General features: G+C 43.2%; 1 protein-coding gene across 5 annotated transcripts in view; it reads right to left on the reverse strand.

The window, feature by feature from the left end:
* Positions 1–16,983, reverse strand: part of ZNF827 (zinc finger protein 827) — a 202,488-nt gene that overhangs the window by 120,397 nt on the left and 65,108 nt on the right. The gene's annotated exons all lie outside the window — the stretch shown is intronic.

Genomic DNA, 16,983 nt, shown 5'->3' on the forward strand with positions numbered 1-16,983 from the left:
ATTGGTTGGTGTGGAGTGTGTGGTCAGGGCAGATGCTAACTGGCCCATTATGGGATGGATTCTGTGGTGCAGCCACACTATCCTGGCTGCCTTCACCCACTGAGCTAGCCACTAACTAGGAACAACCAAAAAAGGAGAGACAAGCATCTCTTTCCTACCACCTCCCACTCTCACAGACATCTTGCTCCACCTTTAAAGGTCCATCTACGCAGTAGGAACTGTTTTTTTTAATAGGAACTTTAGGTTGGTTATATTGGGTGTGTTTATCTTTTAACAGGATCTTATCCTAATACGGAGTTTTAGTAATGATTATCAGAATGAACCTCACACCCAGTCCAGCTTAACAACAACAACAAAAAAAATTCAAGATGAAAATAAATTCCCAGACAAACCCCTACCACCTCCTCCTACCACCTACCTCCAAGCCAATACACAAATGCAAAGTCCTTTCTTGTAAGGACTCGCAAATTCACACAGACCAGAATATTTGAAAAGGAGACTCTACAGGGCTAAAGTAATGTGGGGAAGTTTTACTACCAGAAAGACGCAGAGCTGAGACTAGAACCCAAGTCCATGAGTGGCCTGCCCTGTGTCTTTTAGCTGCCTTCCCCACACTGTGATCCACCTCTGCTCCTTGTGCTGAACAGAATGTCAATCTAACTTGACCTTCAACAAGCCTTTGCTCAAACATCACTTTCTCTACCCTGACCATCCTGTTCAAGATTACAGCCCCCGCCCCCACAGAACTCACAATTTCCCTCACCCTGCTCTAATTTTCCCCAAATAATTATCATCTAATGTTGTTGCTAAGTACCGCTGAGTCGGTTCTGACCTAGAGTACAACAGTACAAAACATTGCTGGGTCCCGCGCCATTCTATAATCATCGCTATGTTTGAGCCCGCTGTTGCAGCCACTGTGTCCATTCATCTTGTTGAGGAATATTTTCCCACATCACAGCAATATGCAAGCCACCACAGTACGACAAACTGACAGACAAGTGGTGAATCATCTCCTAACAGACTATAATTAATTATGTTCACAATTTATGGTCTGTTCCTCCAACTCAAAGGTAGGCTTCGTTTAACACTGATGTACCCTGAGTGTCTAGAACAGTGCCTGGCATATATAGGTGCAAAATGTATATTTGTTGAATGAATATAATACGTTGGCACACAAATTAGTGACATCTGTTGATGCTCCAATAGTATCTGCAGTTACCAGAAATTTAAATAAAAAAAAAAAAAAAACAGTTGCTGTCAAGTCAATTCTGACTCATGGCGGCCCCACATGTGTCAGAGTAGAACTGCACTCCACAGAGTTTTCAATGACTGAGTTTTTGCACGTAGATCACCTTTCTTCCAAGAGCCTCTTGCTGGACTCAAACCACCAACTTTGGTTAACCATTTGCACCACCCAAAAAAAATCTGAACCCACTGCTGTCAAGTCGATTCCAACTCATAGCAACCCTACAGGACAGAGCAGAACTGCCCCCATAGGGTTTCTAAGACTGTAAATCTTTATGGAAGCAGACTGTCACATCTTTCTTCCAAGAAGCTGCTGGTCGGTTTGAACCGCTGATCTTTCAGTTAGCAGCCAAGCACTTTAACCACTGTGCCGCTAGGGCTCCTTGTCTGCACTACCCAGGGACTCCTTAACAAGAACTTTGTTGTGTTGTTGGTTGTTGGCAACTGCACCACCCAGAAACTCCACCTTAACAGAACTAAAAACTCCTTAGTGTCCCACCGAAGGCAATCAAAAGTGTTTCCCTGGATCTAATCGTTGGATTGGGGTAAGTCCTCTGAGATAAAAGCTTTGTTACCTAGACCACAGTGTTTACTTGTTGTTGTTAGGTGCTCTCGAGTTGATTTCAACTCATAACAGCCCCATGTGACAGAGTAGAACTGCCCCACAGGATTTTCTTGGCACCAGGTCTTTTCCCCTTGGAGAGGATGGTTGGGTTTGAACCACCAACCTTTCTGTTAGTGGTTGAACACTTAACTGTTTGCACACCTCGGGCCCCTTAGCCTTTACTTAGATGTCTCTGAATAATCACTTGGGCTCTGGCATTACTAAAGGAAGTACCAGGAGATCTCAAAGAAAAGTGCTTAAAATCTAGCCCTTTGGGGACAATGCTATCAGAGTCTGAACCAAAGGGGATAATGACACTCTATAGCTCAGTCCTCGGTATATATTTCAGACCTCGACCAGGAAGGCTGCTCCCGAGAGGACTTTGTTTATTTAGCACACTTCTCCTCTTTGCGCCTTTTAACCTCTTCCTGGAAACTTCTGCCGGCCAGCTCCTAAGGTCTGCTCTCTACCTAAGCCTTTCCTCCAGAATCCTTCATAAGTCCTTTCCCAAAGCATCCTTAGTCAGGGAAGAGTAGTTAAATAGTGTGTGTTTATACAGTCTGAGATTTCCATGTCTTTGGGAAGGAATAATGTAAAATGAATGGTTATACATTTTTAAAATGCTTTAGTACCGCATCTTTTATTTCAAAATTTTATATTCTCAGGTAAGACTATGAAAGAGATGAAGGCCTTAGAAACAATTCCCAATTTCTAGAAAGGGCAACCATTAAGCAGATGCTATCTGAACATATAAGTGGTTTTTAGAAGCATTAGTCAGAAAAAAATGTTCTATAAGACTTAAGGGGAGAACAACAACAACAAAAAAAGATATTTATCACTGTTAGACACAACCTGGATTTGACAGAATTTCATTTCAATAAGACAATCAATAATAATAAATAAAAATAATAATAAAATAAAGGCAAGCCTCCATTGCTCAATTATAAATGGGTAAGGCACCACATACCTGGTTTTCATCCTAACAATGTGAAGAATGACATAAAACTAGTAATGTGCTGGTTTTATGTAAATATAGCTAATGACCTACCAGAAAAACATGTGGGGAACATGCCTTTGCCAGAATTTTAATTTCCCAAACACTATTTCTAAATAGAAAATATAACAATAGAAATACGAAGGCTACCCTGCTTTCTCTCAATTACCAGAAATATTTACACTGAAAAGAGTACATAAAACCTATATTTTAAAATTAATATGACTGGATAATTGCTGTCGTTTTTTATTATTCTACTTAAAAAAAACATGCACAGAGACAGGTAGAATCAAAGATGTTTTCTTTTATCTCTGGGAAAATTGCTAAGAGAAACACAACAAATTTACGGCTCATTGCAGTCTTCTTTACTTCATTTTTACTACTAACACAAAAAGATCTGGACATATCTGGAACTCAACTTGCAAAGGGCTTTCACAGCACTTGCCTTGATCTCGTTTTATGTACGGTGAAGTTTTGTGGACACTCAATTTTGGAAACAGTGAGGAAGTCTCACTAAAGCAAGAGGCCCCTTCTCTCACTTAATGTTCCAAACTTTTCAGGACCCAAGCCACTCTGATTATAAATTGACTATATCGTTAAGTTCATGATCTTAGTAGAGTTGGGCTGCCGTTTAAAGGAAATGAATCTACCTTTTTCGAGGACTCCAGTAAAAACTAATGTGAGAAAGAAACGAGAAAGCCACTGGGATAAAATGATTCCGTTTTCCATTTCTACTAAACCAAAACCAAACCCAACCCATTGCCAGCCAGTCGATTCAAACTCACTGCAACCGTACAGGACAGAGTAGAACTGCCCCATAGGGTTTCCAAAGAGTGTCTGGTGGATTTGAACTGCCGACCATTTGGTTAGCAGCCAAATTCTTAACCATTACGCCACTAGGGTTTCCACCATTTCTACTAGGTGGGCATTAATGAGTTATAAAAGAAACCACTCTATATAGTAAGATGTTATCAGCTCACATCTAGATATCTTCCAAGCTCCCCCCATCCCCAGGAAAATTCTGTATAACTTCCTTAAAGACCACTCTTTGTTTTAATAACACATACAATTAGCATTTGAATAGTGCACACACAGATTGATCCTTTCATCAACCACAGGAAACTAATGTTAGTACTATCTTCATATTTCAGGTGAAGAAAGTAAGGTCCTAAGAGGTTAAGAGTCTGATGCCCCAATCACAGATATATACACAAAGAAGCCAGATTCCAAGGCTCCTGGCTGCAAAGCCCTGGCTCTTTCCTTTCTCTCCAAGACAGGCCAGGGGCCTTTAAGAAGGACACTGGCTTAAGTAGTTGAACCATGGGTTTTGCAACATAAGTGACATAGAGTAAACTAAACACTGGTCACGAGAAAGGGAAGGGGGGAGTGTGACCTGAAGGTAAGGCAAAGCTCTGCAGTAGGAAGGAACCTTGAGAAAATCTGACCAATAGGGCAAAAGACAAGAAATGAACTGTGACAGGACTAATCCTGCTTCTGTTCAGCCTGCTCCCTCTGGTGAAGGAAAACCACACCTTCCTTGAGGTTAAAAAGACAGAGCTCCCTTCCAATTCAGAGTCTGGCAGTTTTGTGAATGCTGAACTGCTCTGTGAAAAAGTTAGGCCACTGAGAATTTGACGTACTACTTCATTCTGAACCAGAGCCAAGACTCTTGGACCTGGAAGGGACTCCGGATCAGTAGTTTTCAAACGGTGTTCCAAGGAACCCTAGGGAATCCTTCAGGGGTTCCAACAAATGTTTATTTCAAGTTTAACTTTTTACAATTATTTTACAATGTGCGCCTTTGGCTGTATTATTTCTAGAACATGAACTCACTGGAGACCACGAAGATGCTAACTTGTGCTGACAAGTTAATTGTTTTGCATCGCCCTGTTTTAACACAACCTGTGTTTTAACACAGGTTCTCCTGCCATCACAGGAGCGTCAGCGTTCTAGTAATATGTCATTAATAAGTAGGAGCCCTGGTGGCACAGTGGTTAAACACTTGGCTGCTAACTGAAAGGTCAGTGGTTCGAACCCAACAGCCACTCCTAGGGAAAAAGATGTGGCAGTCTGCTTCAGTAAAGACATAGCCTTGGAAACCCTACAGCGCAGTTCTGCTCTGTCCTATAGGGTCGCTATGTGCTAGAAGCAACACGACTGCAGTGGGTTTGGTTTGGTTTGGTTTTGGCCTTATTAATAAGGAAGTGGCCTGTGCGTGTGTATCCATGTGTAACTACACAATTACAGTACTACCAGAGCCTATATGCATGCCTTAAATTGCTATCCTGGGCTGGATAATCCTTTGTTGTAGGGGGTTGTCTTGTGCATTGTAGGATGTTTAGCAGCATCCCTGTCCTTTGCCTACTAGATTCTACTAGCACCATCCAGTTATGAAAAACAAAAATGTCTCTAGACACTGCCAAATGTCCACTTGGGGAAGGAGGGGGGCAAAATTTCCCAGGGGAGAACAATTGCCTTAAATTAAATGCTAGGGGAGGTTCAAATGTTTCTGTTTTGGTACAGCCTTTGATCACAGCTGACAGACAGAGATATGTAAATATACAGACAGAGCTGGATCTATCATTTCTTGAGCACCTAACAAAAGGTCTGCAGTTCAAATCCACCAGCCGCTCCTTGGAAACCCTATGGGGCAGTTCTACTCTCTCCTACAGGGTCATTATGAGTCGGAATCGACTCGACAGCAACAGGTTTTATTTTGTTATTTTGTTTAGCATGGGCTAGGGAGGGTGTTAAGAGTTTATCTAGATTAATTTATTTGACCTTCACAACAAGCCTCTGAGGTAGGCCCTACTATTATCCCAGTTTACAGATAAGAAAGCTGAGACCTAGAGGGATTGAGTGAATTCCCCAAATAACAATTAACGGAGTAGTAACCAAGTAGTGTTAATATAGAATTATAAATGGCTGTAGTGCAAATTTAAAGTTTCCTATCTTTCTCGTCAGACATTTATTACAATAAGGAATGAGGGCCGATGCTACACGTTGTCAACTCTGAAGAACAAATTTTATATTACTCTACTCTTCTTGCAAGCATCTGAATAAATTTAATTGACAGGATCCTGAGATGACAAGCTGAGCTGTAAAAAATCTGCTCCACTTGCCACCACTTCCTTATGTGAACCAGTATTTCTTGCAATCACCAAAATATACTTAGAAATACACTAGGCGCTAATACTGCTATACGACTGCACCCCCTCATAACACACTTACTGTCATATTTTGTGCTCATCACATAGCAACTTTTTTCTAATTGCTTGACTTTTTAAAATAAATAAATGTAATGAGTAGGAGCTTAAAAATAAAGTTATACTTAATAAAAAAAGCACTTTCTATGAGTCTGATGTATTATGTTCGCATCTGAGATTTTCTTTGAAAAAATGGCTTCTCTGTTTAAAAAACAAACAAAAGAAAACCATTCATGTTTTCTACTTCCGTATTTTACATGAGGGAGCATAAGCCCAGAGAATGGTATGACCTTTTGAAAATCACAGCTCATTAATGACAGAACCAGAATCAGAGCTCAGCTGTCCCTATTACCAAGCTAGAGCTGTTATGACCACCCAAGTTCCCTTGTAAGCACTTATGTAGGTATGTATGCACAGGTTGGGGAGCTGAGGTTTTCCAGCAATTCGATGTACTTTGGGTGACAGAAAAATACACTGCCTTCGGAAATCACAAGAAAAGCCAAGGTTTAATTAAATAACAACGCCTGAGCATGACTTTTAGCTATTAAGCATATTCTATTCAAATAGAATGTTTAAAACATTAGCTGAATATTTTTAAATCTTGCTCTCCAATGTGCCTTCGTTTTAGAATTAGCATTGACTTACATTTTAACCATCTCATTTTCCTTGTGAATCCCCACCTGAGCTAATCCCTCGCCACATTTGAGGATCTATGTACCCAGGCCAAGACCACACATGTCCCCTATGACAGCTACTAGGATTACAGACAGAGTGCCAAAGGGAAAGACAACAGCCTCTGGAGAAGGGTCAAGGGTAACAACAGTGAGCTGTGTTGCAAGAACTGCAAAATAAATAAATAAGGCTTTTCTCTGCAAAGGATACTATAAAAACCAATGCATAATGTACAAAAGTAGCACCTGCAGCGATCAGCTTAACAGACAGGACCTCTCCCTCGTCAAAAGCAGGAAGGACAAGTCTGAGAAAACCAACCAAGCCTTCCTTGAGTAAATGTGAAAGAACGCTGAATTTTGAATTCATACTATCACCACAGCCAAAGAATGAAATATATGAACACTAGGGGAGTGGTCTGCATGGAAACTAGAAAAGGGAGGAGTGGGTAGAGGACAGTGGTGGGTCAGGGATAGAATTCTGGCCTTCCTTGCATGCAGGAGACCCAGATTTCATTCCCGACTATGTACCTCATGTGCAGCCATCACACGTCTGTCAGTGGAGGCTTGCGTGTTGCTATGATGCTGAACAGGTGTCCGCGAGGTTCCAGGCTAACACAGACTAGTAAGAAAGGCCTGGCAATCTGTTTCTGAGAATCAGACAATGAAAACCCTATGGATCACAACAGTTAGATCTGCAACCACTCAATGAGATGGCACAGGACCAGGCAGCATTTCAGTCCACTCAACATGGGGTTGCCATGAGTTGGGGCAACTTGACAGCACCTAACAACAACGACAAAGACTATTGTTGTTGTTAGGTGCTGTCAAGTCGGTTCAGACTCATAGTGACAACAAAGATTAGGGAATATATTTCCAACATTCTTTAGGGAAGCGCTGTCCCAGTGATCCTCCTTGTGACTGTTACACTTGTCATTTTATATTAATATACAGGTATTTGGGTTTACAGATCAGTTTTCTATGGTCTTTGTCACTGTGGATCACCCAGAGAGCCTGATGAACTCTAGGTTGTGTCAGTTCGTAAAATGGCTATGACAACTCCCCTCCCTGAATGTCTACCGCTTTGCAATGTGACTTTGTGGCTCCTCCCATCCAAAGGTGGAGTCTGTTATTCCATTTTTTGAGGGGAGGCTGGCCTTGTGACTTGCTCTGATTAACAGAATGGTGGTGGAAGTGATGTTGGGTCAGTTCTGAGTTTGTGCCTTTCTCTTCTGGAACCCTGCCCAGCTACCACACGAACAAGCCCAGGCTAGCCTGCTGAAGGATGAGAGACCATGTGGAGCAGAGCAAGCCACCCCAGCTGAGGCCATCCCAAACCATTCAGCCCCTAGCTGACCCAACAACGGACTGCAGATGGATGAGTCAGCCCAGCCGAGACCAGAAGAAGCACACTGTTGAACCATGCCCAAATTGCTAGTCCACAAAATCATAGGCTATGTAAATGGTTATTGTTTTGAGCCACTAAGTTGTGGAACAGGTTGTTACCTAGCTAACTGTGTGACAGACTCCAGTTCTGAGACTTGGACCTATAAGCTAAGGCCCTGTAATGTGGGACATACAATAGTCCTAAGACACTCACAGCCCTTGAGACACCATTTGAACAGCTGGCTGGCCTCCACAGACCTTAACACTCTTCCATCTTCTCTCTTCCAGTATTATGGAGCTGGTCTTGAATATGTAAATTTTTTTAAAAAGTGAAGTCATACCACAACTTCTAAACTTCTGACTTCCAGAATATGACTAGTGGAATACCTTTTTTTATAATCTATTAAGGAATGCACCCTGGCAGGCACAAAGGTGTGATAAAAGTAGTGTTATATCCCCCCTCTAACAACCTGTTACAGTCGAAGAGGCAAGACTAATACTCAAGCAATGGAATGAGCTATGCAGTAAGACAAGCACCAACTTGAGTGGTAAAGACTGTGACAGAACAACAGGAGAAGGCCTCACTGAAGAAGTGGGAACTACGGCATTCCTTGAAGGATGGCAAGCATCTGCATAGGCCAGAGAGTAGGGGGAGGGCAGCACAGGAATGGAGCACAACACTGCTGGAAACTCTCCACAAAGATACAGAACCCCGGAGCGTAAGGGATATGGGATGCTTTAAAATAGTTCTTTTAGCTTTAGTAACATGATTTTTTGTAGAAACAGTTTTTTTTTTTTTTTTTTCCGTTTTACTTAACAGAAGGAAAATACATGTCACTCCCTGGCTCAAATCACCTTACCCCTGGAAACATTCAAGGAACAACATGAGTGAAGACAGGGAAATGGAAAAAAGACCAGTGTGTCAATAAGCCAGTGAAGACTGCCAATCTCCTTCTAAGAGGAGTGGAATACAGTGGTTCAGTAGAAAGGAGCCAGGCAGGGGCAGAACCTGAGGCAGGAGGTAATGGAAGAAGAGTCTGTCAGAGATGTGTTGGAGGGCCTGGAGCAGCGGAGAAGGCATTAGGGAGGGAGTGAGGAGGGCAAGCTGTCTTGGTGCAAGGTGATGGCCAGGATAGACTAGATGAAGGGACGGATCTTAGATACATTTTGAAGACACAAAAAATTTAACTAGACTAGTGACCGAAAGATCATGCATTAGAAATAATGCCATGGTCTAAAGCCAAGGAAAATAAACACTGAAGCAGACGGAGGTCAAAACATAGTTCGCTCAACTGAGAGAAAAATTAAGTAATAGCTAATTAAGTGGTCATGAGCCAAGACTTTGCAGTTAGGCAGAGCTGGATCTTTGCTCCGTCCCTCAGAGTTGAAACCTTTGGAGCCTCAGCTTCCTCGTCTATAAAATAGGTTTAATGTTATTGACCCCATAGGTTAAATGAGGGATTTCATGAAGTTGTTGGCATACTGCCTGGCTCGCTGAAAACACACTAGGTTAATAATAGCTCTGATAACAATAGTAGAACTAGTTACAATAATAACCGCAGTGAAAACCCATTGCCTTTGAGTCAATTCTGACTCATAGCAACCCTATAGGACAGAGTAGAACTGCCCCATGGGGTTTCCAAGACTATAATCTTTACGGAAGCAGAATGCCACATCTTTCTGCCACAGAGCGGCTGGTGGGTTTGAACCACTGGTCTTTTGGTTAGCAGCTGAGCATTTAACCACTGTGCCACCAGGGCTTGGAGAAAATGTACTTCTATGGCGAGGAAGAGAATGACCTGGATTCGGTTTTGCAGAAACATAGCCCTTCATAAATTTTCCTAAGGGTCCATTAAGATAAAAAATTATCCTGATGGCTACTCTAGAACTAGGTAGACTCTAGCATAGTGAAGAAAGAAAGATCTGGATCCCAGTTGTGACTTCTGTACAGTTATTTTACCCTGAGTCTTGTTTTCCTTATGTACACACTGGTTATAAGAGAATATACCCTATAAAAAGCTACAGAAATGTAAATGGCATCTGTTAGCACTAAACAATTCCTGAAAAGCCTAAACGTATTAATACAACTTCCAAAGGTATCTCACATGGAACATTCAGGCTCCCATGCTGGGTACTCTAACTTTAAGATAAACAAAAAGGGCCGAGAACAGAGCCAAGTCCCTGTCTTGTTCCTTCTTTACTCCGTGATTTGGGGTACAGGCAGCTTGGGGGGGTGGCGTGCTGGAGCCAGGCTGCCTGGATTAGAATCCCAGCTCTGCTGCTTACTGTGTGAACTTGGGTAAATCTCTTACCCTCTGTTTCTTAGTTTCTTCATTTGTAAAATGGGAATACTAATACTACCTCTATAGGTTTGTTATGAGGTTCAAATTAGTGAAATGGCACAGAGTAAGCACTATATGGAGCCTTGGTGGCTCAGTGGTGAAGATCTTGGCTGCTAACCAAAAGGTCAGCAGTTGGAATCCACCAGCTGCTCCTTGCAAACTCTATGGAGCAGTTCTACTCCGTCCAGTAGGGTCGCTATGAATCAGAATCGACTCAACGGCAATGGGTATGGTAAGCACTACATAAAGTCCCTGGGTGGTGCAAACGATTTGGACCTGTAACCTAATTGTGGTGTTGGCGAATAATACTGAATATACCACGGACTGCCAAAAGAACAAACAAATCTGTCTTGGAAGAAATACAACCAGAACGCTCCTTAGAAGCAAAAATGGCAAGACTACACCTCACATACTTTGGACATGTTATCAGGAGGGATCAGTTCCTGGAGAAGGACATCATGCTTGGTAAAGTAGAGGGTCAGCAAAAAAGAGGAAGACCCTCAACAAGGTGGACTGACGCAGTGGCAACAATGGGCTCAAGCATAGCAACAATTGTGAGGATGGTGCAGGACCGGGCAATGTTTCGTTCTGTTGTGCATAGGTTCACTATGAATTAGAACCAACTCAACGGCACCTAACAACAACAACAAAAACAACTAATCTAAAGCTTGGCGGTTTGAACCTATCAAGTGGTGCTGAAGAACAAAGTCCTGGCAATCTGTTTCCATAAAGACTACAGCCAAAAAACCCCTGTGGAGCAGTTCTATTCTGTAACACATGGCATTGCCATGAGGGCAATCAACCTGCAGGGAACAGGTTTGGTTTTGTCTTTTGGTTAAGCACTATATAAGTGGTTGATAAGTAAAAATAACAAGCAGTGAGTAAATGTCACAAAGTCTCCATCCATGCAAGTTTCAGCACCAGTATGTGTCACTCCAGGCTCCACTTTCTTGTTATCCCACCTGTCCCCTATTGTGACTCAGATCGCTTCTCATCTCATCTCATGGAGCAGCGAGTCACTGAAAACCCGGGAAAAAGTCACATGCTCCCTTCTCGTATGTATCGCTCAATTCAATACAATCCTAGATTTCAAAAGGGCATTCAGGCTGCCTGTGTGGATAAGGTCCTTCAATACAGCTTCTTACACAAGGAATTTTCGTCACATGATCAGTGAGTGCCCACCATGAGAAAGCCAGGCAGGGTTAAAAACAGGGGCCAGGCTGGGGCTGCAAAGGGAGGCAGTCAGAAATAAGCCTACTGGGGAACGTGCTCCAGGGTGGGGAGTGGGACAGCCCCCCGGCTATTAGCACTGAAGTCTTAGGGAGTGAATCACACAAGGAGATCATTTACTTGGAAGAAGGCTCATTTGTTAAGATGTTTTACAGAAAGCCAATCAGAGCCAGGCAATGAGGACAACTTGGCTCAACAGCATCTTCCATCTCTCCTTCCCCAACAGCACAAAGGTAATAAAAAGATAGGGGAGCTACCACTTATAGAAACGCTATACAGTAACTCCAGATGCATAAAATCGTGTAAAATAGTTGGTAGTTGCAGATCAGAGGCCCATGGAAAACTGCAAGATTCCTGTACAACCCAAACACATTAACCAACGCTCTTTCATTTGTAAGTGAAAACCTTTGCCACTTTATGGCTGAAAAAAAAAAAAAAGCTCCTAATAAATCAGAAACAATTTAGCTCATTCCCATTTGTTCTTAAAATGTCTCCATGAGGCTAAAAGTGAGTTGCTGCTTTAAAAGATCCACCTCTCCTAGTTAAAATTATTTTGGTGTCAATTTTATGAAATTAATATAACGTGGAAGACAGTATAAAAAAAATTTTGCCAGTTTCCAGATTAGAAATAGTTGAAATGACTTCTATCTTTTATTTTGGAAAACCGGGGGACAAAAAGATATTCCCAGCCAACAGCTGAGGTGCCAAGTTTCTGCCAACTGCTTGGGTATAATTTGGAGAGCTAGAATAAAATTTTCTATCTTGAAAAGTGTAGTCTGCAGAAAGAGAAATAATGTAAGGCCATCACAGGCAACTTTTAATCAAGCATGCAATGATCCAGCCAGCTTTGGTTGAGTTTTGAGACTTTCTAACTTGGGAACATGCTTCTTTTAATTCTCCTGTCATGAGGTCCCCCAAGGAAAACCACGGGACTCCACAAATGTGACTCACCCGGACCTCTCCTCCATGTCCACTCTAACCTGTGGTGAAACTCCTGAGACTCCTCTCACATCGCCAGGCTCCCTTTCATGGTTTGAGATGGAAGGCAAGGAAGAGAACCGTACTGAAGAAAAACCATAGCTACACTGGTCCTCAGTCCTGGCTACACATTAGTATCATTTAAGGATTTTAAAGAAAATATCAATGTCCAGGCCCTATCCCAGACCAATTAAATAATATTACAGGGAGTTGCATAGCCCCCATTGCTGTCCAGCTGATTCCGACTCATAGTGATCCTATACAACAGAGTAGAACTGCTTTATAGAAGTAGTTTATAGAACTACTTTATAGAAGCTGACTGCCACATCTTCTTCCACAGAGTGGCTGGTGGGTTCGAACCTCCGACCTTTCAGTTAGCAGCCGAGTGCTTAGCCACTCTGCCACGAACGCTTCTTTAGGAGTGGGAGAGGCCCCAGCAATGTTTAAAAAGCCCCCCAGGTAAGTCTAATGTGCAGCCAAGGTTAAGAACTATTACTGGACACAGAACAGAACGCACAGCGTTAGCAGGAACTTAAGCCTACCAACGGGTCCTTGGGTACTGCAAATGGTTAACATGCTCAACTGCTAAGCGAAAAGTTAGAGGTTCAAATCCACCTACGAGGGTCTTGAAAGAAAGGCCTGGAGATCTACTTCTAAAAAATCAGCCACTGAAAACCCCACGGAGTACACATGGGGTCGTCATGAGTCAGAGGTGACTCAAAGACAACTGATTTGGTGATCGTACCATAGCGGGGAGGATCCCTTCCCCGGACACCCCCCGTCACATGACCACTGGACCACTTGCCCCACATGTAATAACCTGCATACATCTTACTTCTAAGAAAGAGCCACAAAAGCGAGTGTGTAGAACTATGGCACCCAACGAGGTTCCTGTGGAACAGGTCTACTCTGGAAACACACGGGGTCTCCGTGAGTCAGAACCGACTGGATGGCCATGGGTTTTTTGTTTTTTGTGTTTTTTTTGGCTGGCAATCAAAGACCTGCCTCCTAGGCCCAAACCCTGAGGGAAGTCTACAAAATTCTTTTTTCTCTAGGCCCAGAAAGCCAACAATAGGGGCTGCTTCATACTCTTCTCTACATCGATCATGGTGCTGAGCCTGGGAAGCCTTGGTTTTAGGAAGCAACATTAATCTTGGAGGACCAAGGACTGCTAAGTGTGGGTTCAGTCAGAAGAATAGCTGATGGTTCAGAAAGGGTTTTATTTCACAATCACATATGTTCCAAAAACCAAACCCATTGCTGTCGAGTCGATTCTGATTCATAGCGATCCTATAAAACAGAGTATAACTGCCCCATAGGGTTTCCAAGGACCCACTGTCAAGAGTCGAACTGCCAATCTTTGGGTTAGCAGCTGAGCTCTCAACCTGCGCCACCAGGGCCCCATCATGTGTTAGGAAACCTCAAAAAGGGGGATTCTGGTTCAACTCAGAGTCACATCCCATCCAGGGATTTTAACCCCTCTGGATTTCATTTAGTCATTTTATGCTAAGTTTTAGTCAAAGGAGCAAGAGAAACTCCCCTTAATAAGTCGGCAAGAAAGAATCAAGTGTTTTCCATCTCTCTATTTGTAACAAGTACGTATCTACACACTAGCATTTGTCACTGTGCTCCGGGTTTGCAGACAGCGATCTGGCTGGCACAGACACTCACAGACTCGGCAACCACCAACAGCTGCACCCGATAGTACCAGCAGGTGCACGGCAGAGCCCAGCTCAAAATTCGGCTCAAGAACAATGGCGCCGTTATGACGCCAAAGGACAAGGCCCGACACGAACCACTACTTCACTACCCTTGATGATGGGAAGGGCTGAAACTCAGCCACAGCGCAGAGGAATTTGGCCTTCTTGTCCATGGATCACATCCACAGAGACAGCCAGGTAGCAGCTACTACTGCAGGGCCCGGCCAACCACAGCTAGTGGAAAAAAAGAAATCTCTCCTGAAAATGCCTTCTTTTCTTTTTAACATATCTTCTCCTCCTGTGGGCTGGGCTGCCACAGCCACCAAGTTTACATTTACATCCAAATACGCACACACAAAAAAATTACTGATGCATCTCACTCCCCGGTGACTTTATAACAGGTTGCTAGGTAACACTGGATACAAGTCAGGTTTCAGGACCTCTAGGAAGCCGCCATAAAATAGCTGCACGGGCCTTTTGCATAAATAGTGTTCATTTGTTATCTGTTTTCATATGCCAATTGGTCAGTCAGTAAAAACTCTGACTGTCAAACCATAAACAACTCCCCATCAACAGAGATCTGAAAAACAGATCACAATATGAAGCTTGGGTGCACAATCCTTCACCCCAACCTACCACCCCATTTCTCCCTGTATGTCTGCAATCCTGGCCCTCAGCAGCCACAAGCCTGGTGCTAATCACGGCCTGATGTGGGGTGCTCAGGGCTGGGCCCGGCAGGCAAGGTGTATCATACACCAGTGTGTGATCCAAAAAGTAAACCTCTCCTCACCTTCCCTCCCACCACACTCTCTCCCAGGTTTAAAAAATTCCTGAACTCATGGATTAAAGGGAATAACCTTTAAGAAGGTTTCTCTGCCTGTTAGGTAAGGAAATACCCTCTTTCCTAAACTACGCCAAATGAATGTGTCATTTGCATTCTTTCTTTTGGGATTACGCCATTAAACAAACAAACAAACCAAAAACCCACTGCCGTGGAGTCCGCTCTGACTCCCGGCAACCCTCTGTGTTACAGAGTAGAACTGGGCTCCACAGGGTTTTCTGGGCTGTAATCTTTACGGAAGCAGGTCACCAGGTTTTTAGTCCTCAGTGCTGTTGGGTGAGTTCAAACCCCAACCTCCCAGTTAGTGGCCAAGCACAAACCATTTGTACCACCCAGGGACCTTGATTACACTATAACCAAAACGAACCTATTGCTGCGAGTCGATTCCAACTGATAGCAACTCTATAGGACAGAGGAGGGCTGCCGCACAGGGTCCAAGGAGCAACCGGTGGACTTGAACTGCTGACATTTTGGTTAGCAGCTGCAGCACTTAACCACTACGCCACCAGGATTACACTATAGGAGCCCAGAAAAGCAGGCCCTTTGCTATGACATCAGCCTGAGAGACCATCAAGGAAGAACTGCAGTTTTCCTCGAGGCAAAATCCTAAAGAATCAGGGTAACAAAAAGAAAACTGGAAACATACATTTCCTCTCATATTTTTCATAGATTTTAAAACATAAAACTCAATGTTTCTAAAAAGCTATTTTCCCCTAGATTGGGATGGAAAGGTGGGGGAAAGGAGAGGGAAGGGGTATAAGGAACCCCACTGTTCTTCAATGCCCCAGACAGATATGCTTTAAGTCCTGCGACTTAGTCACTTGCTCACTACCATTACAGGCCATCTGTGCTTCACTGTGTTAGTCCCTGCTGCTCGATTTTCCTCCTCAGTTCATTTCTGTGAAACCTTGTTTTCCATCCTTTATCTTTCCTTGTTTCTCCCAGGCCAATTTCTCCCGTTCCTAAGGGCCAAGATCTGGGGAGACAAGGATATTCCAAAAGACGGAAGTGAAGTGTCACTTGAGCAGGACTTCAGAGTGATGCTGAACCTCTAATTCACCTGGCAATGGCATTTAGTGAAATGCGGCTCTCGGTCCATTTAAAGGAAGGTGGTGACCAATTATTCTCAATTTAAAAGGGTATTGTCAATCTCCAAAGAGCTGAAATGGCACTTGGAAATCATTGTGGGGACCGCCACCTTCACTGAAAGACAGAACCAATTCTCAACCGACCTTTCCCCACCCTCCACAACTCCTTTAAAATTTAAAACCATACTTTTAAAAACATAATGAGTAGTAGCACAATCCCGCAACATGTCTTGTCATTCCAAAAGAGAGTCAGGAAAAACAGTGTGCTCCTTCTGCAGCTCCCCACCCCCTGCTCAACAGTACAACTATAGCACAGAAACTGAAGGGAAAATAGACATAAAGAAGCAGCACATTTAATTTCATGATGAAAGATATATCGATGAATAAGAATAATTCTTTACAATCCAGGAGGCATACAGGTAGTTAGAAAAGAATGTTTTTTTCTAAAAATGTTTCAAGGGTCGGCAGTTCAAATCCACCAGGCGCTCCTTGGAAACCCTGTGGGGCAGTCCTACTCTCTCCCATAGGGTCGCTATGAGTCGCAATCGACTCGATGGCACTAGGTTCTAGGTATCATTTACTTGAATTTTAAAAGTCTATGCTTGCTAATGGGGAAACCCTGGTGGCGTAGTGGTTAAATGCTACAGCTGCTAACCAAAAGGTTGGCAGTTCAAATCCTCCAGGCGCTCCTGGAAGACTCT

Source organism: Loxodonta africana, chromosome 13 (genome assembly GCF_030014295.1).
Source record: "Loxodonta africana isolate mLoxAfr1 chromosome 13, mLoxAfr1.hap2, whole genome shotgun sequence".
Taxonomy (NCBI): domain Eukaryota; kingdom Metazoa; phylum Chordata; class Mammalia; order Proboscidea; family Elephantidae; genus Loxodonta; species Loxodonta africana.